Here is a 25143-nt window from a genome sequence, read left to right as displayed (position 1 = left end):
GGACTCGGTTACCTCAAGGTTTTAAAAACTTCCCCACCCTTTTTGGGGAGGCTCTCCAGCAAGATCTTATACCATTCCGAGCTAGTCACCCTAACTGTACTCTTCTTCAGTACGTTGATGATCTTTTATTAGCTACTGAAACTATAGACAGTTGCCTGCAACATACTGGAGACCTTCTTTACCTCCTTCAGGAGCTTAGGTATTGAGTCTCAGCCAAAAAGGCCCAGCTTTGTCTTCCCAGAGTGTCTTACCTAGGATACAAAATAAACCAAGGAAAAAGGGCACTTACCAGCGCCCAGAAAGAAGCCATCCTGTGAATCCTCACTCCCACAACCAAGAGACAGGTATGTGAGTTCCTGGGGGCTGTAAGATTCTGTCGCCTCTGGATATTGAGGTTTGTGGAGATTGCCAAGCCCCTGTACACTGCTGGAGGATGAAATGGCCCGTTAATTTGGACAGACACAGAAGAACAGGCTTTTCGAAACCTGAAAAAGGCATTAACTGAAACCCCGGCTTTAGCCTTCCCTAATATCTCTAAGCCATTTCACGTGTTTGTCCGTGAAAGCCAGGGAGTTGCTAAAGGGGTGCTTACTCAGACTTTAGGACCCTGGAGATGCCCAGTGGACTATTTGTCTAAGAGGCTAGATCCTGTGGCCTCTGGATGGCCAAGTTGTCTGCGAGCCATAGTGGCTATGGCAAGCCTAATCCAAGAGGCTAATAAGTTAGCTCTAAGCCAAAACTTAACCCTTATGGCTCCTCATGCTGTGGAGACTTTGCTATGAAGTGCTTCTGGCAAATAGATGTCAAATGCTCACATCCTGCAGTATCAGAGTTTACTGTTAGATCAGCCTCATTTGACTTTCTCTCCCACAGGGTGTTTAAATCCAGCTACTATACTCCCTGATCCAGACTTCACTGCTCCTGTCCATGTCAAGAACTGTTAGAAACTACTAAAACTGGCAGACCCGATCTTCAAGATGTGCCCCTGGGGAAGGTGGATGCCACCGTGTTCACAGATGATAGCAGCTTCCTCTAGCAAGGAGTACGAAAGGCCGGTGCAGATGTTACCATGGAGACAGATGTGTTGTAGGCTCAGGCTTTACCAGCAAACACCTCAGCACAAACAGCTGAATTGATCACCCTCACTCAGGCTCTCCGATGAGGTAAAGATAAACGTATTAATGTTTACACTGACAGCAGGTGCGTCTTTGCTACTCTGCATGTACATAGAGCCATCTACTAGGAGCACAGGCTACTCACCTCAGTAGGAAATACTATCAAAAACAAAGAAGAAATCCTAGCCCTGCTTGAAGCCTTATGGCTCCCTCAGCAGGTGGCTGTGATCCACTGCAAAGACATCAAAAAGAAAACACGGCTGTTGCCTGTGGTAACCAGAAAGCTGATTCAGCAACTCTGGATGCAGCACGACTTTCAGTCACACCTCTAAACTTGCTGCCCACAGTCTCCTTTCCACAACGAGATCTGCCTGACAATCCCACATACTCAACAAAAGAAGAAAAACTAGCTTCAGATCTCAGAGCCAAAAAGAATCAGGAAGGTTGGTGGATTCTTCCTGACTCTAGAATCTTCATACCCCGAACTCTTGGGGAAACTTTAATCAGTCACCTACATTCTACCACCCATTTAGGAGGAGCAAAGCTAGCTCAGCTCCTCCAGAGCCATTTTAAGATCCCCCATCTTCAAAACCTAACAGATCAAGCAGTTCTCCAGTGCACAACCTGTGCCCAGGTAAATGCCAAGCAAGGTCCTAAACCCAGCCCAGGCCACCATCTCTGAGGAAACTCGCCAGGAAACAAGTAGGAAATTGACTTTACAGAAGTAAAACCACATGGGGCTAGGTACAAATATCTTCTAGTACTAGTAGTCACCTTCTCCAGATAGACTGAGGCATTTGCTACCAAAAACAAAACTGCCAATATGGTAGTTAAGTTTGTACTCAATGAAATCATCCCTCGACATGGGCTGCCTGTTGCCATAAAGTCTGATAATGGACCGGCCTTCACCTCATCTATAGCTCAGTCAGTCAGTAAGGCATTCAACATTCAATGGAAGCTCCATTGTGTCTATCGACCCCAGAGTTCTAGGCAAGTAAAACATATGAACCGCACCCTAAAAAAAAACTCTTACACAATTAATCTTAGAAACTGGTGTAAATTAAATAAGTCTCCTTCCTTTAGCCCTACTTAGAGTAAGGTGCACCCCGTACTGGGCTAGGTTCTCAACTTTTGAAATCATGTATAGGAAGGCACCACCTATCTTGCCTAAGCTAAAGGATGCCCAATTGGCAGAAATATCACAAGTTAATTTGTTACAGTACCCGCAGTCTTTCCAACAGGTACAAGATATCATCCTGCCACTTGTTCGAGGAGCCCATCCCAATCCAGTTCCTGAACAGACAAGGCCCTGCCATTCGTTCCAGCCAGGTGACCTGGTGTTTGTTAAAAAGTTCCAGAGAGGACTCACTCCTGCTTAGAAAGGACCTCACACTGTCATCCTCACAACGCCAACGGCTCTGAAGGTGGATGGCATTCCTGCTTAGATTCTTCACTCCCGCATCAAAAAGGCCAACAGAGCCCAACTAGAAACATTGATTCCCAAGCCTGGGTCAGGCCTCTTAAAACTGCACCTAAGTCAGGTGAAGCCATTAGATTCTTTTTATCTACCTCACTTGTTTGTTTTTGCCTGTTAGGTCCTCTATGTCTTCCTACTCCTCCTCACCTCTTTCACAAGAAGTGTATTTGCAAACACCACTTGGAAGGCTGGTACCTCCAAGGAAGTCTCCTTTGCAGTTGATTTATGTGTACTGTTCCCAGAGCCAGCCCGTATCCACGAAGAGCAACACAATCTGCTGGTCCCAGGAGCAGGAAGTGTCAACCTTGCAGCAGGATTTAGACACTCCAGGAGCCAAACTGGATGTAGAAGCTCCAAAGGTGCAGAAAAAGGACTCGAAAATGTTGACTTTCACCTCTGTCCTAGAAATCACCCTGACACTAGCTGTCAAGATACTTATCAGTTTTTCTATCCTGATTAGACATGTGTAACTTTAGCCACCTACTCTAGAGGATCAACCAGATCTTCAACTCTTTCCATAAGTCGTGCTTCTCATCCTAAATTATGTACTCGAAAAGATTGTAATCCCCTCACTATAACTGTCCATGACCCTAATTCAGCTCAGTAGTATTATGGCATGTCATAAGGATTAAGACTTTATATCCCAGGATTTGATGTTAAGACTATGTTCATCATCCAAAAGAAAATCATTGTCTCATAGAGCCCACCCAAGCCGATTGAGCCTTTAACTGATCTAGGTGACCCTATGTTCCAGAAACACCCTGACAAAGTTGATTTAACTGTTCCTCCACCATTCTTAGTTTCTAATCCCCAACTACCATGACGACATCTTCAACCCAGCCTAATGTCTATACTAGGCAGAGTACACCATCTCCTTAGCCTCACCCAGCCTAAACTAGCCCAAGATTGTTGGCTATGTTTAAAAGCAAAACTCCCTTATTATGTAAGATTAAGAGTAGAGGTCACACTTAAATGTGGCCCTTTATCTTGTCATACACGACCCCGTGCTCTCACACTAGATGTGTCTAGAAATGCTTCCTGTCTAATTAGTACCAGGTATAACTTATCTGCTTCTCCTTTTCAGGCTACTTGTAATCAGTCCCTGCTTACTTCCATAAGTGCCTCAGTCTCTTACCAAGCACCTAACCATCCCTAGTTAGCCTGCACCTCAAGTCTCACTCGCTGCATTAATAGAACTGAACCAGGACCTCTTCTGTGTGTGTTAATCCATGTACTTCCCCAGGTATACGTGTACAGTGGACCAGAAGGACAACTCCTCATCGCTCCCCCTAAGTTACATCCCAGGTTGCGCCAAGCTGTCCCACTTCTGGTTCCCCTCTTGGCCAGTCTGAGCATAGCTGGATCAGCAGCCATCAGTACGGCTGCCCTGGTTCAAGGAAAAACTGGACTAATGTCCCTGTCTTGACAGGTAGATGCTGATTTAAGTAACCTCCAGTCTGCCGTAGATATACTACATTCCCAGGTAGAGTCTCTGGCTGAAGTAGTACTTCAAAACTGCCGAGGCTCAGACCTGCTATTCCTCTCTCAAGGAGGTTTATGTGCAGCTCTAGGAGAAAGTTGTTGCTTCTATGCCAATCAATCTGGAGTCATAAAAGATACACTCCAAAAGGTGTGAGAAAATCTAGATAGGTGCCAACAAGAACGAAAAAATAACAACCCCCGGTATCAAAGCATGTTCAACTAGAATCCATTGCTAACTACTTTAATCACTAGGTTGGCTGGACCCCTCCTCATCCTACTATGAAGTCTAATTTTTAGGCCTTGTATATTAAATTAGTTTCTTAATTTTGTAAAACAACGCATAGCTTCTGTCAAACTTATGTATCTAAAGACTCAATATAATCCCCTTGTTATAACTGAGGAATCAACTATTTGATTCCCCAAAAACACAAGTGGGGAATGTAATGCGCAACCTTGTTTTTACTAACCCTGTTTTCAGACTCTCCCTTTCCTTTAATCACCTAGCCTTGTTTCCACCTGAATTGACTCTCCCTTAGCTAAGACAGCCAGACAGACTCCATCTTGGCTCTTTCACTGGCAGCCCCTTCCTCAAGGACTTAACTTTCACAAGCTGACTCCCAGCACATCCAAGAATGCAATTAACTTATAAGATACTGTGGCGAGCTATATCTGCAGTTCCCAGGAATTTGTCCAATTAATAATACCCAAAGCCCCGCGTCTATCACCTTGTAATAGTCTTAAAGCCCCTGCACCTGGAACTGTTTACTTTCCTGTAATCATTTATCCTTTTAACTTTTTTGCCTACTTTACTTCTGTAAAATTGTTTTAACTAGACCCCCTCCCCTTTCTAAACCAAAGTATAAAAGAAAATCTAGCCCCTTCTTCGGGGCCAAGAGAACTTTGACCATTAGCCGTCTCTTAGCCACCAGCTAAATAAACAGACTCTTAATTCGTCTCAAGGTGTGGTGTTTTCTCTAACTCGCTCAGGTACAACATTGGCAGATGGAAGGCAGGGCTAGATTGTAGCTCCAGATAGAGCAGCATCTGGAGGCTTCCATTGTGAATTTTAGCTCCAGATTGACTGCAAGAAAAACCAGCAATACTGAGAGGACCCACAGACCCTCTGAAGGAAGTGGACTGCTCCTGCAGGACCCGGGAGATACCTCAAATACTGTGAGTGCCCCAACTGCAGAGGTGGAAAAGGGAGACTTTCCTCCCCCTAACACACCCTCCCACTGGAGAAGCTTCTGTTTGCGGGAGAGGTTTTCCAACTTTAGAATGAATTAGAGAGGGTTCCTTCTTTCTCTATCATGTGGAATAGTGTCAAAAGTAGTCAAAATAGTGTCAAAAGGATTGGTACCAATTCTTCTTTGAATGTCTGGTAGAATTCTGCTGTGAATCCATCTAGTCCTGGACATTTTTTGTTGGTAATTTTTAAATTACCATTTCAATCTTGCTGCTCGTTATTGGTCTGTTCAGAGTATCTAATTCTTCCTCATGTAAGCTAGGATGGTTGTATTTTTCTAGGAGTTTATCCATCTCTTTTAGGTTTTTTTTTTTTTTTTTTTTATGACTTCTTTTTTTTTTGAGACGGAGTCTCGCTCTGTTGCCCAGGCTGGAGTGCAGTGGCGCAATCTCGGCTCACTGCAAGCTCCGCCTCCCGGGCTCACGCCATTCTCCTGCCTCAGCCTCTCCAAGTAGCTGGGACTACAGGCGCGGTTTGGTTTTCTAGTTAATGTGCATAAAGGTGTTGACAGTAGGCTTGGATGATCTTTTGTATTTCAGTGGCGTCACTTGTAATATCTCCTGTTTAGTTTTTTAGTGAGGTTATTTGGATTTTCTCTCTTCTTTTCTTGGTTAATCTTGCTAATGGTCTATCAATTTTATTTATATTTTCAAAGAACCAGGTTTTTGTTTCATTTATCTTTTGTATTTTTAGTTTCCATGTCATTTAATTCTGCTCTGATCTTGGTTATTTCCTCTCTTCTGCTGGGTTTGGGTTTGGTTTGTTTTTGTTTCTCTAGTTTTTTGAGGTGTGACCTTAGATTGTCCATGCTCTTTCAGATTTTTTGATTTAGGCATTTAGGGCTATGAACTTTCCTCTTAGCACCACCTTTGCTGTATCCCAGAGGTTTTGATAGGTTGTGTCATTATTGTCAGTCAGTTCGAAGGATGGTTTAATTTCCATCTGGATTTCATTTTTGACCTGATGCCCATTCAGGAGCAGGTTATTTAATTTCCATGTGTTTGCATGGTTTGTAAGGTTCCTTTTGGAGTTGATTTCCAGTTTTATTCCACTGTGGTCTGAGACAGTGCCTGATATAATTTCAATTTTCTTAAATTTAGTGAGGCTCATTTTATGGCCTATTATATGGTCTATCTTGGAGAAAGCTCCATGAGCTGTTGAATACAATGTGTATTCCGTGGTTGTTGGATAAAACGTTCTGTATGTATCTGTTAAGTCCATTTCTTCCAAGTTGCAATTTACATCCACTGTTTCTTTGTTGACTTTCTGTCTTGACCTATCTAGTGCTGTCAGTGGAGTATTGACGTCCCCCACTATTACTGTGTTGCTGTCTATCTCATTTCTTAGGTCTATCAGTAATCGTTTTATAAATTTGGGAGTTCCAGTGTTAAGTGCATCTATATTTAAGATTGTGATATTTGGTTACATGAGTAAGTTCCTTGGTGTTGATTCGTGAAGGTTTGGTGCACCTGTCACCTGAACTGTACACCCTGCACCATATTTGTAGTCTTTTCTGCCTCTCCTTCCCCCCAAGTCCCCAAAAAGTCCATTGTATCATTCTTACACCTTTGCATCCACATAGCTTAGCTCCCACGTATCAGTGAGAACATTTGATGTTTGGTTTCCTTTCCTGAGTTACTTCACTTAGAGTAATAATCTTTCATCTCATTCAGGTCACTGCAAATGCTGTTAATTCATCCCTTTTTAGGGCTGCATAGTATTGCATTGTCTATATATTACCACAGTTTGTTTAGCCACTCGTTGATTGATGGGAATTTGGGTTGGTTCCATGACTTTGCTATTGTGAATTGTGCCACTATAAACATGCGTGTGCAAGTATCTTTTTCGAATAATGATTTATTTTCTTCTAGGTAGATACCCAGTAGTGGGATTGCTGGGTCAAATGATAGGTCTACTTTTAGTTCTTTAAGGAATCTCCACACTGTTTTCCATAGTGTTTGTACTAGTTTACATTCCCAGCAGCAGTCTAAAGGTGTTCCCTGTTCACCACATCCACACCAACATCTACTGTTTTTAAATGTTTTGATTATGGCCATTGTTGCAGGAGCAAAGTGGTATCGCGCTGTGGTTTTGATTTGCATTTCCCTGATCATTCGTGATGGTGAGCATTTTTTCATATGTTTGCCATGTTTATATCTTCTTTTAAGAATTGTCTATTCATATCCTTAGTCCACTTTTTGACAACGGTCAGCAAAGTAAACAGACAACCCACAGAATGGGAGAAAATCTTCACAATCTATACATCTGACAAAAGACTAACATCTAGGATCCACAACAAACTCAAACAAATCAGTTAGAAAAAAAAATCCCATCAAAATATAACTAAATGCCACCTGTACCCCAATAAATTATAGAAAATTAATAAAAATAATTTTGTGTATTATTCAAGAGTAAAAATCGTATTAAAATAAAATAGAGGGGCTTGTCAAGTCTGATATAAATTCGTAATTACATGTATTATCCTAGACAGCTCAAGGAGGACAGGACTCCTAGGGGAATGTCTGGCTCTGGGTTGCCTGCAGCCCAGTCTCCCACACCTCCCCCTACCAGCCCCCCGCTTCCCCGACCCCAGCCATTGCAGTCTTACTGCTACCTCCAGGCCCCCGCCATTTTTTAAAGAGGCCCCAGCCTGACTTCAAGGAGCAGAGCCTAAGTCGGCCCAGCTAATGCGCATGCGCCAGGCGCGAGCTGATTCTTGAGTCACAGTGACCTCCAGAGTCCGCCTGGTGATGGGTCCCTGAGGCGTGGCAAAACAGGACCCCTTCGTGGCAGTGCGTCGGTGTCGAGGCTCCAGCCTGACATCTCCAGGAGGTCGAGAGGAATGATCTCCGGATGTCAGGAGTCACGGAGGGCCGACCAGGATGAAGAAACTTCAGGAGGAGTCCCAGGGAAGCAGCGCGGGATCCCAGCCTCAGGCCTGCCCAGATGGTGTGCGGGCGAGTCTCCCCCGGCCCCGGCAACTCGCGCCCCTTCTGATCTCCAGGACAGGCCTGCAGTATGCCCGTGGGCTGCTCTCTTACCCGATTGTCCTTCTCGCGGAGAGCAGAACCCGGCAGCCTCAAGGGCTGCTTGGGGTTGGGTGTTTCTGTGCCGCTGCTGTGTGTGTGTGTGTGTGTGTGTGTGTGTGTATGTGTGTGTGTGTCTTTCACTCCTTCCTCTCTCTCTCCTCTCTCTCTCTGTGGCTGTGTGTGCCAGTGTGCGTGTGTGTTTTGGGATGAATATGCCCTGTGCGCTGGAGGGCTGTTTCTTGCATGTCGGCCTGTATTTGGTGAGCCTCTTTCTATGTCTCTGCCTGGGACGACTGACCAGCTGGTCTTTTTCCCAGGCGGTTCCAGTTTGGGTTTGTGAAGGCCTTGGCAATGCGGGTAGCTGCGATGGACCCGCAGGGGTTGAAATCTACTCCCCATCCTGAGAGGCCTCTTTTCTAGGATCAAGACGGCCTCACCACACCCAACGACAGTATTTAAAAAAGCATCACAGGAGCTCATTGTCCTTCTGAGGGAGGAGTGCAGACGGACCTCCAAGAAGACGGTTCTAACTCCTCCCGCCCTCTCTTCCCGTTGAGAAATGGAGCCCCAGCGCGACACAGGCTTGGAGAAGAAGTCGAGAACGGGACGTGGCAAGGATCTCTGTCACTCCAACGCTGGCCTTTCTGGCCAAGTCACCCGTTTGGCACTCCTTCCCGGAAGCCCATGGCGGTGGCATTGTGCTGTGTCCCGCCTGGGCTCTGACCTCTACTCTGTCCTCCCTCTTGCTCTGTCTGCCATGTTTCTGATGGGCCTGGATGCTTCTGGGTCTGGCTCAGTGTCTTCCACAGTGAACACTTTTGAGTCCATCAGGGAGAAACTGCGTGGAAATCCGTTTCATGATTGTTGTCATCAGAAATCATCAAAATGTCATCTGATAGAACACATTTTTCTACGTTAATTTACTTATGAGACATTTACAAGGGTATAGAATAATGTACTCAGTGAATGTAGTCGTCTCATTTAATCTTTAATGTTTTCGATGACGATATTTTTTGTTTTTTGAGACAGAGTCTCACTGTGTCACCCAGGCTGGAGTGCAGGAGGGAGATCACAGTTCACTGCAGCCTCGACTTCCCAGGCTCAAGGGTCCTCCAACCTCAGTTTCCCAAGTAGCTGTGGCTACACGCATGCACCACCATATCCAGCTTTTTGTAAATTTTGTAGAGATGAGGTTTTGCTGTCTTGCCCAGGCTGGTCCTGAACTCCTGGGCTCCAACAGTCTGCCCACCTCGGCCTCCCAAAGTGCTGGGATTACAGGCATCAGCCATCAAATCTGGCTAGGATGACTTGGTTTTCTTATTGGCATATTCTATATTCACCAAATAAAGTATCTACAGTCTCAGTCCAGGTAGGGTAAGCAAAAATAAATAAATAAATAAATAAATAAATAAATAAATAAATAATCTACAGTAATTTTGCATACTTATATTCTAAATTTATATACAAATCCATAGCTTATATGGTCTAATTTTAAAGTTTTTAAAACAATATAAGTAATGGCCATGTAAATCTTTTCATAGCTTTTTAAAATTAAAATAGATTTGCAAGTGTACCTAAATTATTTTGGGTTTTTTTGTTTTTGTTTTTGTTTTTTGTTTCTGGAGTGCAGTGACGCGATCTGGGCTCACTGGAACCTCTGCCTCCCAGGTTCAAGCAATTCTCTGCTTCAGCCTCCCTAGTAGCGAGGATTACAGGCACCCGCCACCATGCCCAGCTAATTTTTTTTTTTTTTTTGTATTTTTTAGTACAGACGGGATTTCACCATCTTGGCCAGGCTGGTCTTGAACTCCTGACCTCGTGATCCACCCGCCTTGGCCTCCCAAAGTGGTGGGATTACAGGCATGAGCCACCGCTCCCAGCCCCTAAATCTTAAAAATATAAAGAGACAAAAATCAGTTTTAAATGAGTTTAGCATTACATTTCCAATTGTTTATATTTCAATGAGGACTGACTGAATTGTATTTTTTAAAAAACCATCTGGCCAGGCGCAATGGCTCACGCCTGTAATCCCAGCACTTTGGGAGGCTGAGGCAGGTGGATCATCTGAAGTCGGGAGTTCGAGACCAGCCTGATCAACATGGGGAAACCCCATCTCTACTAAAAATACAAAAAATTAGACGGGCGTGGTGGTGCATGCTTCTGGGGAGGCTGAGGTAGGGGAATCACTTGAACCCAGGAGGTCAGAAGTTGCAGTGAGCCAAGATCAAGCCATTGCACTCCAGCCTGGGCAACAAGAGCGAAACTCCATCTCAGAAAAAACAAAAACAAAGACAACAAAATCTCCATGTAGCCTTGAATTAGTAACACATCTATCTTTTCTTTGATGTGGGGTCTACTTCTCTTCACAGAAAGTTTGCATTCTTTTCTATTAGCAGTGAAAGAGATGCTGTACATGACAGTCTCATCTTTTATTCAAATAGAAAGATTATCAAACTATTTCTGAAGACAATGCTTTTAAATATTATTTATATATTAATCTTTTAAGTAAACAATTTCTATCTTATTCCCTATATACTTGTTGTATTATACTTTATCTTTTATTTTTTATTTTTTATTTTTTTTTTGAGTTGGAGTCTGGCTCTGTTGCCCAGGCTGGAGTGCAGTGGCGCAATCTCGGCTCACTGCAAGCTCCGCCTCCCGGGTTCACGCCATTCTCCTGCCTCAGCCTCTCCGAGTAGCTGGGACTACAGGCGCCCGCCACCACGCTGGGCTAATTTTTTGTATTTTTAGTAGAGACGGGGTTTCACCGTGGTCTCGATCTCCTGACCTCATGATCCGCCCGCCTCGGCCTCCCAAAGTGCTGGGATTACAAGCGTGAGCCACCGCGCCCGGCCTATTTTTTATTTTTTAAATTATATTTTTATTTGAGTCACAAGGAGAAAGATTCACTTGTGGTTCACATCAAGCGTTCAGAATCATAAAAGGACAGAAAGGTTTGATCCCTAGCAAAGCCCTCAAGGGGGAAACCAAAACAGACTGAAATAAGACAATACCCCATATAAAGAGATGAATGAGTGGCTACACACGCACACACACACACGGATGATGTGCACAGAGGCACATTTCACCTGGTCATTTCTGTTTCTTTTTAAATACTGGTTTTTGGGGTGGGATTTTGATTTTTCCAGCTATAAGAAAAGGCCCAAAAGTGCGTATGTGAGGGGGGAAAGGCAGAAATTCAGCAATAAAGTAGTTTTCCCTGGAGGAACATGAAGGGGAGGAAACAGGAAGCAGTGTTGGGAGAGTTCACTCTTCTCACCCTTGGGCTTCCTGCATTTTATTATTGGTCCACAAAAGTTCTATTCACATTGTAGCTTCCAGGTATCTTACTTCCTGAGATCGTAGACTAGCTGAAAGACCTCTGGGAACTGTAGAGAAGACCAGGGGCTCAGGCCAGCCTTCAGGGCTCTGTGCTTTTCTAGGGATGGATGGCTCTGGTAGGGAACAAAGACGCCCAGCAGCCCTGGGCCCCTCAGCACCAGTGTGAAGGTCCCTCCTCTCTCTGGGGATGTGTAAGAAAATGGCCCCTACTTTGAGGACAGAAAGAGTAGAGGGAGGAGGCCCTGCAGCAAGATTCCATGGCTGGCTCCCCTTGTCTGGGAAGGGAAACTAAGCTGAGCAACGACAGGCTGTTTCCTGCTGCTGGGGGCCCTCCTCCCACCACTCACCACTCTCCGAAATGCAGGTCTTCTAATGGGATGTGTCCCTGACCTTTGGTCCCCAAATCCGCATTGTACTTTGAGAGCAAGAGGAAAGAGAATGCACCAGCACCACCCCCGAGACTCCCAAGATCACTTCCCCAAGAGATTCTCTGCCTCCCCAGCCCCCAAACTGCCCAATGTAAGATACTCTACCCGCTTCCACCTAAGCTGGGGCCAAAAAAGAAAAGGATTGGTCAGGCAGGGGCTCCTTGCCCACAGTTATTTAGTCATTTCCTTAACCTCTGATTTGGGGCAAATATCACCCGGGCTCAGGTGACCACCATGCCTGGCTAATTTTTGTGTTTTTAATAGAGACGGAGTTTCGTCGTGTTGTCCAGGCTGGTTTTGAACTTCTGAGCTCAAGTGATCCGTTTCTTCGGCCTTCGAGGTGCTGGGATTGCAGGTGTGAGCCACTACGCCTGGCCCCTTATGATTTTCTTAATAACGTTTTCTTTTGTTTAGCTTGTTTTATTGTAGGAAAATTGTATATAATACATATAACATACAAAATATGTGTTAATCTGCTGTTTATGTTATTGATAAGGCTTCTGGTTTTTGGGGAGTCAGAAGTTGTATGTGGATTTTTTTTTTTTTTTGAGACGGAGTCTCGCTTTGTCGCCCAGGCTGGAGTGCAGTGGTGTGATCTCGTCTCACTGCAACCTTTGCCTCCTAGGTTCAAGCGATTCTCCTGCCTCAGCCTCTGGAGTGGCTGGGACTCCAGCATGCCCAATTAATTTTTGTATTTTTAGTAGAGACAGGGTTTTACCGTGTTGGTCAGGATGGTCTTGATCTCTTGACCCTGTGATCCACCCACCTCGGCCTCCCAAGGTGCTGGGATTATAGGTGTGAGCTGCTACGCCCAGCCTGTATGTGGATTTTTGACTGTGCAGGGATGGAGGTGGCGTCCCTAATCCCTGCGTTGTTCAAGGATCAGTTGTGCTTCCCCTGTACGGGCAAAGGCTATCTTATTTACCCGAGATGTGATAGTTCCCATTTCTCCAAAGCCTCGTTTATCTTTGAATCTTTTTGTTTTGTTTTTTGAGACGGAGTCTTGCTCTTGTTGCCAGGGCTGGAGTGCAGTGGCGTGATCTCGGCTCGCTGTAACCTCCACCTTCGGGGTTCAAGCAGTTCTCTTGCCTCAGCCTCCCGAGTGGCTGGGATAACAGGCGCACACCACCACACCTGGCTATTTTTTGTATTTTTAGTGGAGACAGGGTTTCACTGTGTTGGCGAGGCTGGTCCCGAACTCCTGACCTCAGGTGATCCACCCACCTCGGCTGGGATTACATCAGATCTAGAAATAGTGAAGAGATATTTATTGTTCATAGCAGGTCATCTCTATTTAGGTTTGTAATTTCAAACTAGAATAAAGGGACAGGGAGGAGACTTACGACGTGATGAAAGGAATGGAGGACTCCAGCAGTTTTTTTAAAAATTAGTGTTATTTGGCTGGGTGCAGTGGCTCACGCCTGTAATCGCAGCACTTTGGGAGGCCGAGGCAGGCGGATCACAGGGTCAGGAGATCGAGACCGTCCTGGCTAGCACGGTGAAACCCCATCTCTACTAAACAAAATGCAAGCAATTAGCCGGGCGTGGTGGCGGGCTCCTGTGGTCCCGGCTGCTCGGGAGGCTGAGGCGAGAGAATGGCGTGAACCCGGGAGGCGGAGCTTGCAGTGAGCCGAGATCGCGCCACTGCACTGCAGCCTGGACCACGGAGTGAGACTCTGTCTCAGATTAAAAAAAAAAAAAAAGAAAAGAAAAGAAAAAAAGAAAGAAAATATGCCTGGAGTGACAGAGCCTTCCCCCAGCCCTTATCCACAGTGAGCTGCAGACCCAAGGGCGGTCCCCACCTAGGCTACACCAGCCCCTTACCTTCTGCTCTGCACACTGCAAAGGCAGATGGCTGGGCTTTCCCCACTCAGAGATTCGGGAAGGAGGAATTCATTTCAAAGACAAGGGAAGGAACTTCTCTTCCCCCAGGGCCCTCTCCTCTCACTGTGGGTTTTGAGGAAATTATCCAGGGAAGAGGACTCTGCACAGGCCCACATACCCTCAACTGCACACAGGCCCAGAGACACCTGCGGACACGCTGCCTGCCCCATCTCTCACACTCGCGTGTCAGGCACCCGCAGACACTCATGCTCCTGCCTTTGCCCGCCAGGTCTTGGAGACATAGTGGCCCCTGCCGGCTTTGTGCATCTGCAAGTCCACTTGGCATTGAGCTGGGGAGAGGAGGCCATGGAAGGCCCATGGCATCTTCCCAGCAGGAGCAGGGAGGGGCGGCCCACCTAACGCAGATCCCTGGAGCTGGGGGCGCTGCAGACCCATAGGCCCGAGGCGTCTTTGCCCTCCCCTCGGACCACGGCTCAGACCACGGCTTCCGGCTTTCTCTTAGTATGGATGGGTCCCTGGAGACTGGGGATGGACATGGGGAAAATGGGCTGCAGGGGAGAACTCCCCGTTCTCGTCCTTCCTGCGGCTGTCCTACAATTAAAAAAGGCGTACTTGACCCAAACTGTGCTTCCTGGGGCGCCCTTTGTTCACTGCAGGTCTGCGTGGGCAAGAGGCAGAATCATTGGATGCGAGGAACGCACGGGGCGTGGAGGGAGCGTTCGCCCTGCTCCTATCGTCGCCCTGGAGGAGGGAGAAGGTGGAGAGGGAGACCCCGGTGGAAGAGCAGACCCCTCTCTGAGAAAGAGAGGCAGAGCCCCTCGCACCGGTTCCTACACAAGGCGGAGCCCAGTCCTCATCCCAGGGACAGGGAGTGGCTCCCACTGTGGGGACTGCGTGGAGCCCCTGCCTGGGGGTCCTGGAGTCTCCGCCTCCCCCAGCCACGGTATGTGCGGGTGTGTAAGAAGCTGGGCGGGAGGATGTGAGGGGAGAAGGGAGGCGTCGAGGCCGGGGCAGGTCTCCCGTTCCAGCCCCCGAGAGGCCCAGGCCCCTCCATCAGGAGAGACACCCAAGCCGTCGGCCAAGGCCAAGGGGAAGCCTCCCGGGAAGGAGCTCCGAGGCCTCAGGAGACGGCTTACGTCGGCAAAAGCAGCCGGAGCAGGGACAGGGTCTCAGGATGTGGCAGGGTTTAAAGAACAGAGGCGCTGAGGACAGGCTGGGCGCCCGGGCTCCGAGGTCTCCACGCTCTCGGCCGCCGTCCCTGGGTCTCCCGTGCGCCCCCGGCCCGCCCTTCCCGCCACGCGAATCGGCTGCTGGGCAGCCCCGTCCTGAAGGAGCGCGGTCCTGCCGGCGGCGCCGCAGTCGCGAGGGGCCGCGCTGCCTGGAGAGCGGGGCTGCGGCTCCCGGCGGCCACCCAGGCCTAGGCCCCCGGCTGCTGCAGGCTGTGGCGAGGCTGCCGCCGTCCTGGGAACCTCGGCGCTCGGGATCGGGCCCTGCCCCGCCGGACCACGCGCTCTTCCCCTGCTCCTCCCGGCGTCCTGGCTCCGGGACTCCTGGTTCTTCACTCTCGGGACTCCGGGCGTGTCCCCGCCGCGCCGGAGCCTCTGCCAGGTTCTCAGACGCCCGGCGCCGCTGACTGCGGAGCGCGCTGGGCTGCTGGAGGCTCCGCCAGGCCCGTTCACAGCCCCCAGGACGCCGGCTCGAGTTCCCTTCCAGTCCGCTGGCGCCTGTCCGCGTTTGCCCGTCTTTGTTTATTCCACACCTAGAGTTTTAAACTTAACGAGCTTTTCAAAAACATATTCTCTCCAATTCTGTGGATTAGACGTCTTTTAGGTTTTTTCTTTGTTTGTTTGTTTGGAGACAGGGTCTCACCCTGTCGCCCAGGCTGCAGTGCAGTGGCGCGATCTCGGCTCACTCACTGCAACCTGCGCCTCCCAGGTTCAAGCGATTCTCCTGCCTCAGCCTCCTGAGTAGCTGGAATTACAGGCACCCGCCACCAGGCCCGGCTAATTATTTTTTATTTTAGTTTTTGTAGGGATGGGGTCTCCTTATGTTACCCAGGCTGGTCTCAAACTCCTGGGCTCAAGCGGTGCTCCCGCCTTGACCTTTCAAAGTGCTGGGGTTACAAGTGTGAGCCGCTGCGCCCAGCCCCATTTCTGAAATAAAAGATTCTCTTCTCACTGAAGTTAAATCCCCCCCACACTGGAATCTATCCCTGGCTCAGAGTTGTGTTTTATTTTGAACTTATAATTAGTCATATGATTAAATATTATATCCAGTCCCTTGTCCATCATTAATGACCCGTTTTAATCCTGTGATTTATCTCCAGTTTATCTCTTTTCCACGGATGTGTCCCATATGCGTTTCACTTTATAAGTATTTAAAAATATTCACTCTGTTTTCTTTCCTGTCATATATACATATATGAAAGAAAGAAAGAATGCAGCAATATCTGGTGTTCCATAAGAAAAGAAAATTAAGCCATAAATTTTACTTAGTATGTTATATAGGTTAAATAAAATATTTTAGAAAGGAAATGCTTTTTTATTTTATGATCCTAAACCTTTGAAAACAGGTGTAGCACAATTATATTAATCTTGGAGAAGTGCTCAGTTAGATATATCTCTATAGACGTGTAGATATATAGGCATCGATATAGAGAAATATCAATTTTTCTTTAGCATGAAAAGGGAAGGCATTTCAACAACGGTGAACCAAGGAAAACACATCTCATTTAAACTGCTTAGACTGATAAAAATTTAAATGAATAAATATTTAACGTGATGATGAATAAGGACAGAATCCTCATACATAATATTAGGATTATAAAGTGTTTCACATTTAGGAGTTGGCAACCAGACAATATCTATTAACATTTAAAATACAGAAAAGGGGCCGTGTGCAGTGGCTCACACCTGTAATCTCAGCACTTTGGGAGGTTGAGGCAGGCAGAACACAAGGTCAGAAGTTTGAGACCAGCCTGGCCAGCATGGTGGAACCCTGTCTCTACTAAAAATACATTTAAAAAAATTAGCCGGGCATGGTGGCACGTGCCTGTAATTTCAGCTACCCAGGAGGCTAAGGCAAGAGAATTGCTTGAACCCGGGAGGCAGAGGTTGCAGTAAACCGAGATTGTGCCACTGCACTCCAGCCTGGGCAACGGAGCGAGACTCTGCCTCAAATAATTAAGTAAATAAATAAAATACAGAAAAGCAGCACGTAGCAATGATAGTCCTGAGAATCTCCCCCCAGGGCCACAAATGCAGGTGAAAAGACAAGAGCACAGTGCTGGACCCCAGTGTTTCCACAGGGTGACCAGTATCTGCCAGGATTTACAGAGGTTCCCCCCTTTCATATGCACTTTTTGCACATTTTCTGAGATTCCAACTTTATAATAAAATCAACAGTAAAACAAATTTAATTTTGATATATCATTTTCCAAAATAAAAAGACGTTCCAAAAGAGACCCTTTTTTGTCTGTTTGTTTGTTTGAGACAAAGTCTCACTCTGTCACCCATGCTGGAGGGCAGTGGCACGATCACGGCTCACTGCAACCTATGCCCCCAGGTTCAAGTGATTCTCCTGCCTCAGCCTCCCGAGTATCTGGGATTACAGGCACCTGCCACCATGCCTGGCTAATTTTTTGTATTTTTAGTAGAGACGGGGTTTCTTCATGTTGGCCAGGCTGGTCTCGAACTCCTGACCTTGTGAACTGCCCACCTCAACTTCCCAAAGTACTGGGATTACAGGCATGAGCCACCATGCCCAGCCAAGGCCCTTTCAACTCACTGTGCAGCTGAAGGGTATGCCTGAGGCTACCCAGGAGAAAAGTCATGAATAAAGGCATGGCAAAGCACTACTCTGTTTTCTCGGTCTCCTGTTTACGCCACAGTGGAGAAATAGCCTGAGCTGAGTCCTGCTGACTTCTTCCCCAGCAGTGAGCCTGGACCTTAAAGCAGCATTGTTCCCTCCTCTCCACCGATGCCTCCCAATCTGCCAGGCTGTGTTCACTGACATCAGCTGCATCTGAGGGTCACTGAGGCCAGTGGATCTAGGGGAGCTTTCTGCTGGGCCAGAATTCCTCCACTGTCACATGCTGGACACAGCAGTGGACACAGCAGTCAGCTCCTCATAGTCGATTCTTATACATTAAAATAATATTGGAGATTCTGAAACACACCAAGAAATATGGGACTCGATGTAACAGTGAAACAGCAAAATAATTCACATAACTAACTTCATTTCCGTTTAAGGTGCCTTCTTCTATCCCTGCACGTAGGCAAGGATAATTTTACAGCACTGAGATAAAATGAAAAGCAGCAATCATATAGTTTTTGAAACTAACTCTGAGGTTAAAGGGGAAGTATATAAACAACTATGTTTTGGTGGAGATTTATAGGAACATTGTGACCTGGCCAAGGACAAGGAAGTTCCCAGCCTCCTCAGACCCTCGCTGGCTCCCAGGTGTCTGTGGTCCTTAGCCCCCTCTGGATCTCAACCCCCTCCCCTTTGCCAGCCCTTTACATAAAAAGAGCCTGACATTTGCACGAACTTAAGCTGCTTCTTCAGAACATTAGTCCACTATCTTATTCATTTTCTGGATCTTCAAACTAAAGTCACCTTCCTTGCCCCAACTCCTTGTCTCCTGACGTATTGGCTGGTGTGCAGGAGCAGAATGAGGTCGGGTTGGACTTGGTTACATTACTTTCTCTTCACAAAAAGTTCAGATTTCCTTTTGCAGTGGAAGAACTGCTGTGCTTGAGTGCTTCATCTTTTCTTCTAATGGAAACACTATCAAACTACATTTCTCAAAATAATTCACTGTAAATATCATTTATATGTTATTGTAAGTGAATAACTGATATTTTATTCTCTACATACTAATTATACTTTGAAAATATATGCACTTTTTCAGTAAAGACTTTCAGTACTCTCTAGCAATATTTTTTTCTAGAGTTATATTCCCAATAGTTATGTCATAAATTAAAGCCACATTTTTTGCTTACATTAAAAAACAAAAGAAGGCTGGGCGCAGTGGCTCGCACCTATAATTCCAGCATTTTGGGAGGCTGAGGTGGGCGGATCACTTCAGGTCAGGAGGTCGAGACCAGCCTGGCATACATAGTGAAATCCCGTCTGTACTAAATATACAAAAATTAGCTGGGTGTGGTGGCGCATGCCTGTAATCCCAGCTACTCCGGAGGCTGAGGCAGGAGAATCGGTTGAACCCAGGAGGCAGAGATTGCAGTGAGCTGAGGTCTTGCCACTGCACTCCAGCCTTGGCAACAGAGGAAGACTCCAGTCATTGTCAAAAAAAAAAAAAAAAAAATAGCTTTTTTGAGGGGGGGGGGATAGAGTTAACTGGTATGCTTAGATAGAAATTTATATAATTTAATATTCATATTTTTATATAATCATGGATATTTTCTAAAAAAACATTGACAAGTTCCACAGAAATTGTTTTCTTTTACTACATGAGTAATGTCGGGAGAGATTTTTCATGAGGAATAGTTCCCTTCGGACAACACTGGAGAACTCCACGTTGCTACTCCTCATCCCATCTCAAATTCATCAAAAACACTTTTTAGTGGAAAGCTAAAAAGAAGCTACAGGGGGCTTCTCTCCTCCAAAATTAAACCAGGGTTCCTATCATTCATACATTCAGTCACCAATTATGTCTCCCCATTAGGCAATGAGCACAAACTTGTCAGTGTCACAGTGGAAGGGAAGCAGCAAATGACACTGCAAGTAACTAGAAGGGGTGGGAGGGCCACATGAGACCAACGACAGAGACAGCATCACCAGAAGTGCCTTTGCATCGCAGACAGAGCAATGAAGAGAAAGGAAGTCCCTGTCTTCATGTGGCTGACATTTTAGGGAGACAAGGATGAAACTCCACAGTACAATTAAATATAGAATGGAGCATATCAGGAGGTAATAAGTTTTATGGAGAAAAATGAGGGTAGATTAGGGCATGTTCCCAACAAAAATGACTGAGGCGAGGGTCTCATCAGCAGAGGTTTATTGAGCCAAGGTTTGAGGCTGCACCCAGAAACAACACAAGTCATAGGAGCATCTGTACTTTTTCAGCTGGGGATGAAATCATGGAGGTGTCTAAAACTGTCTCTGCAAAGTCAGTTCCTGGGATGGGGTCTTAGGACCAGGTGGCATCTCTTGGTCTGCTGAAACACTAAATCAGAAAAGTATCTCAAAAACCAGTCCTTTAGGTCTCACAATTGTGATGTTATCTATAGGAGTGGTTGGGGAAATTACAAATCTGGTGACTCCCAGTTACATGACTCTGGGGCAGTAAACAACTTACAGAAAACAAGCTAAGCAATGGCAGGCACAGTTTAACCATCCCTGTTCTTTACAAACTTAACACCCTACCATAATTCTCATCTTGTCTTACAAATGCGTCTTCGATCTCTGAATGAGGAGGAGGTCAGCTTTCTTTGTCTCAAAGTTTAACTATACAGTAAATTCTTCTCATGGTTACCTTGGCCTCCATGATAGAATAAGCAAAAAACGATTTAACCTGTGAGGTTAGAAGCAAGATGGAGTCAGTTATGTTAGATTGATCTCATGACTTATAATTCTACAAAGATGGTTTCAACTTCCAACAGGCCTTGGCCACGGATGTGTGGAATTAGACTGAAGATTTCCCCTGGGAAACAGGCAGGAGAATGGACCTTAAAGATGAATGATAAAAACTTGCACAATTATATGTAACAAACCTGCACATTGTGCACATGTACCCTAAAACTTAAAGTACAATTAAAAAAAAGAAAAAAAAAAACTTGCACAATGGGGCCAGGTGGGGTGGCTCACGTCTGTAATCCCAGCACTTTGGGAGGCCGAGGCAAGCAGGTCACCTGAGGTCAGGAGTTTGAGACGAGCCTGGCTAACATGGCAAAATCCTATCTCTATTAAAAATACAAAAATTAGCCGGGCATGCTGGTGCACGTCTATAATCCAAGCTACTCAGGAGGCTGAGGCAGGAGAATCGCTTGAACATGGGAGGCAGAGGTTGTAGTGAGCCAAGATTGCACCACTGCACTCCAGCCTGGGTGACAGAGAGAGACTGTCTCACACACACACACACACACACACACAAATCCTGCACAATGGGAGGGGCTTTGCCCATAACCCAGGGTTGGTAGGTTACAGCCACCCATTGCTAGGCCTTGATCCTCATTACTCCTTCTTTTGAAATATGAGCTCAAAGACACCAACATAATCTGTGTAGCAACCCCCTTCACTCAGCCATGCCCAAGGATGACATAAAGTGAGACATCAGCCTCCAAGCCAATAACTGACAATTGGTTTAGTGGGGTTTCCTTGGTTAAAAAAATAGAGAATTATTTTTGCCTCAGATGGACAAGGGTCTCAGACATGCTCTTTCACTTTGGAAGTCACAATGTAACAGTGGATGTGTTGAAGAAGCCCTTTAATGAAAAGAAGCTCAAGGCCATGTCAAAAGCTCCAACTTCCCAAAAGCTTTCTGCATTAGAATAAACAGTTGAATCAAGTGTATTTAAATGCATCGACCTGGCCAGTGGATCTGGGGAGAAAGGCAAGGGGTTTCATCTTAAGGACTGAACTAGGCCCCTTGTCCCCAGGAAATCATACATGCGAAGCATTGAATTGATGTCTTGGGCAAAGTGGACACAGTGGCAAGATATTTGAGGAAGAGATGAGACTTGTTCTGGGACTGCACTCCTATATAACCCTCTTCACGGGCCTTTCCACTGTGACTCTGCCTGAGGGCAGAAAAGATGTGGGTGTGGGCATGGGGCTGGGGTGGGGCAGGGACTATGCCAAGGCTAAGCATTGACTGGGCTAAAGGCAGATGACTCCCTATTCTAGGACAATTCTCTTACCACTAAGCTACCAGTTGCTGTGAGGACTTCCTTTTTCCATCCTTTTTTTAAAGACCTGAGTCTGAGCTATTATGTATGTACATTTTTATAGCCATGTTTTCACCATGTTGCCCAGGCTGCAGTGCAGCAGCTATTCACAGGCACGATCCTTGCACACTACGGCCTCAAACTTCTGGCCTCAAGGGATTCTCCACTTTGGCCTCCCCAGTATCTGGGACTACAGGCTGGGACTACAGGTGTGTGACACCATCCCCATCCTGATCTACTGCAGATTCTCTGGATTTCTGGGTAAACAGACTGACTGCACCATCCTATCCTGTCAAATCACTTGCACAAATACTTCTACTTTAAGAGTTCTTCCACCTTGTCCAGAACCATAATCCATCAACCCCATTACTTGATCTCTTCAGAGAATACACAAATGACACACTGACCCATCAAAACACACACGTCCTTTCCCCAAATATCAAACACAAAAAACACAGCTGGTCTTCTTCACTTCACCCACTTGAGACAGTCACTTTCTTATGAGTACCTTTAACTCCCTGATTTAATGCTCTGCTTTTTCTGGCACAATCCCATACCTGGATGAGCCCCACACTATGTTTCTTCAATGATGTTACTCAGCTGAGCCAGATACAACGTAGAAAAGTGGCCAGGTGGTATCAACACAAATTCAAAACTACCTACACACCAGATGGGCCATAAACACTGTCCAGAACTTAGTAAGTTCACATTTGGCTGATAAAATCCTTTCTTCAGAAACCCAACATCTCTAACAATCTTCTCCATGTCCTTTGAACCTTTACTCACATAGCTTTTACCTGGTATCTTGCCCAATAATTCATACAAAAATTAGATCCCATGAGGCAAGAACTGCCTCATCTTTCTGCCATCTCTAAAGATAATATGCACAGGTCTGTACCTTTCTAGCCTTCTTTATTTCATCATGTCAGTAAAAAGATACACCATAGATAAGAGATTGAGAAGACACCCAGTCTCATTTGTAAGGTAATATTATAATGAGATTACATTTTTCTTTTGTTTGTTGTTGTTGTTGTTGTTGTTGTTTGTTTTTAGAGGTGAAGTCTCACTCTGTCACCCAAGCTGGAATGCAGTGGCATGATCTTGGCTCCCTGCAACCTCTGCCTCCCAGGTTCAAGAGATTCTCCTGCCTCAGCCTCCTGAGTAGCGGGGATTACAGGCATCCGCCACCATGCCTGGCTAATTTTTGTATTTTTAGTAAAGACAGGTTTTCACCATGTTGGTCAGGCTGGTCTCAAACTCCTGACCTCAGGTGATCCACCCGCCTCAACCTCTCAAAGTGCTGGGATTACAGGTGTGAGCCACTGCGCCTGGCCCACATCTTTCTTTGTGCCATTATTATTTCTTCATGAAATCAATGCTTCATTCTGCAAACATGGTCCCATGGACTATCTTTTTAAAAAATGGCATTAATATGGCCAGTTCCTTACAAAACTAAACATGCCCTTAGCATACAATTCAGCAATTGTTCTCCTTTTTCTTTGCCCAAAAGAGTTTTGTTTTGTTTGTTTTTTTTAACTTTTAAGTCGGGGGTATATGTGCAGGTTCCTATTACCTTGTTATATAGGTAAACTTATGTCATGGAGATTTGTTGTACAGATTATTTTATCAGCCAGGTAAAATAATCTGGGAGGCCAAGGCGAGAGGATCACTTGAGGTCAGGAGTTTGAGACCAGCTTGGCGAACATGGTGAAACTTCTTCTCTACTAAAAATACAAACATTAGGCTGGTGTGGTGGCACGTGCCTGTAATCCCAGCTATTCAGGAGGCTGAGGCAAGAGAATCGCTTGAACCCAGGAGGTGGAGGTTGCAGTGAGCCAATATCATGCCACTGCACTTCAGTCTGGGTGAGAGAGTGAGGCTGTTTCTCAAACAAATAACTAAATAAATAATAAAAATAAAAAATCTACATATTTATTTTAATTATGTAATTACTGCCATCATATCTCTCTCAGAACACTGATCCAAGAACAACAAAAATAATAGAGATGATACTCTCTGCTAATTAAGCAAATTTCATTTTTTTCTTTGTGAAACCAATTGACAAAATTCGTCAGTTTTTGGTTTTTAGGAATAATTTCTACTAATTTATTTTCAGTGGAGTTTTGCAGATGCCCCAAACAAAAACACCAACAATGACCAATTTCACTGGGAAAGTACTAAATTTAACAAACTTTATTTTTTGATCAATGAAGACTCATTTTTAATTTTACTTAAACATTTTAGATTTAGCCTTGGATAATAAAATTAATTAATATAGGGAATGTTTACTAACATATATAAATTCACTAACATATATAAAGACTTGTTAGTTAGAATGTCAATTTAATATTGATCAAAGTTGCCTGACAAAAATAAACTTTAGGTAAACTTAAGTTTGATGCATTCTGTTTATAATCTTGTACCTCTGTTTTCATTCTGATTTGGCATGCTGCATAGTTGGGTTTTTTTTTTTTTTTTTAAGTTCAGGTGGATTATGGCCACTCTTTTCCTCTCTTGAGTCTTAGTAGATTGTTCTTCCAGAAACAATTTTAAAATTTGCAGAGCTGCATCTGGATCAAGCAGTTGGGTTGGAGGAATTTGAACCTTTAAATCACAGAAGAGTTTATTTTCAATTGTCATAGCTAACATTGAGTCTATGCGTAATTATGTAAGCAATGTGGATATTGGAATGTCTTTGAGTTTTGTATTCATGAATTCTCTAGCTCATCTGTTGATACTTAAGATGAAGAATGAGTAAAAACCATGCCAAACTCTTCCAGAAAATTGAATTTATCTTAGAATCCTTTGTAAGAATAAATTTTGTTAGATGGAACTTGGGAAAGTTTTCCTGTAATTTCTTGAAATAAAATTTGACAGTACATTTTAGTCTGATCATTCTGCATTCTTCATCCTGATTTTCCAGCAACTTGCTTTTTGTAAACTGCTCAGATGTTGGATTTCTCAATAAAATACTCACAACAAAATAATCTTCTTTCTTTATAATAAACATCACCATTTCAAATCCAAAGCCAGAGAGCCCCCTTGACATGGCTTGTTTAGAATTATTCAGAATCAAGCATGATTCAAGATACTGATGGATGTGGGGTACTTGAAAAGTTAGTATTCCTCTGGTGGCTAAAATGCTTTGAAGATAATGTTTTTTCAGCAGTCATTCAAGATTCAAGGCTCTCCAGTTAATTGATTGTCCAGTGAGACCACAGTTCCTGTGATAGTAGCAGAACATGTCCAGCAAGGAGTTAGAAGCAGCATAG

Source organism: Symphalangus syndactylus, chromosome 11 (assembly GCF_028878055.3).
Source record: "Symphalangus syndactylus isolate Jambi chromosome 11, NHGRI_mSymSyn1-v2.1_pri, whole genome shotgun sequence".
Classification (NCBI taxonomy): domain Eukaryota; kingdom Metazoa; phylum Chordata; class Mammalia; order Primates; family Hylobatidae; genus Symphalangus; species Symphalangus syndactylus.
The sequence above is the reverse complement of the archived record's forward strand: the minus strand, read 5'-3'. Positions refer to the sequence as shown.